This window comes from Euprymna scolopes, chromosome 40 (assembly GCF_053919585.1).
Source record: "Euprymna scolopes isolate OS-2025 chromosome 40, ASM5391958v1, whole genome shotgun sequence".
Lineage (NCBI taxonomy): Eukaryota > Metazoa > Mollusca > Cephalopoda > Sepiida > Sepiolidae > Euprymna > Euprymna scolopes.
Window position 1 is genome coordinate 52,524,648 of NC_136521.1, and position 1,076 is coordinate 52,525,723.

The 1,076-nt window shown below is 43.3% G+C and overlaps 1 pseudogene; it reads right to left on the minus strand.

Moving 5' to 3' along the window:
* Positions 1 to 308: 308 nt before the first annotated feature.
* Positions 309 to 425, minus strand: LOC145265924 (5S ribosomal RNA; annotated as a pseudogene).
* Between the last annotated feature and the right edge of the window lie 651 nt (positions 426 to 1,076).

Genomic DNA, 1,076 nt, shown 5'->3' on the forward strand with positions numbered 1-1,076 from the left:
GGGGTTGATTTGTTTGGGAGAAGCATAGTATGACGCTAAGACATCTATGTGCTTTTAACACACGTCCACACCAGACATTGACCACCACATACATACATACATACATACATACATACATACATACATACAGCAGGCTCCTTCAGTCTTGGACAAACTATGGATACCCACGAAAGGTTTCTTGCGCATAGAATTTTTGTGGCAGGAGGTGCGCAATCTCCAAACACACCTCTACTAAGACGACATTGTTAAATACTAGTGACAAGTGAAGTACAGGACGACTAGAAACAAATGCCGAGATAAACGGAGAGCGCAAACAGCGCCTAGAATTCTCAAGTGGTCACCCATCTGGTACTAACCAGGCTCAACATTGCTTAACTTCGGTGATCTGACGAGAACCGGTGTGTCAATGCGATTATGCCGCACATACATACATACATACATTCGTACATACATACATACATACATGATGATGATTGCAACGTCTGGTCAGACGAGTGCCACTCCCTCAGACATTTAAAATCCATGAGCCCAAATGCCTGAGGGAGTATCTATACAAATATGATGTTACAGAGTCTTAGCTTTGTACGACAGCTAAGTCTCTCTCTCGGTTCAAAATGTTGAGATCCAGCAACAAGCAAGAGCAAGATAGCCAGCAACAAATTAAACTGCAGACCAGCTTAATGCGGGTAATGGTCTTCCGCTTTATGGTTTTTTAAATCAGAGATTTGCTTCTCCTAGAAAGGTTGCCTTCACAACGGCTTATGGGAACCCTCTCCATCCCAATACACATATACACACACAAATATACAAGGTGCTAGTTGGCCGTTGACCCAGAAAAGAGTTCATTCGCCCTTATGTCAGGTCATGTCATATGCTACTGGTACCATGTAACCCAGTACTACCTGCCTCATGGTCGGGTCACCGGCGACTAAATTGGTTACCCCACCAGACTTGTTTGGTGAGGAGGGCGGCTAGTCTCCCTGAAGGATTAAAAACAAGACCTTCCAAAGGGCGAATGAAAAGGACATACATACATACATACATACATACATACATACATAAATACATACGTACAT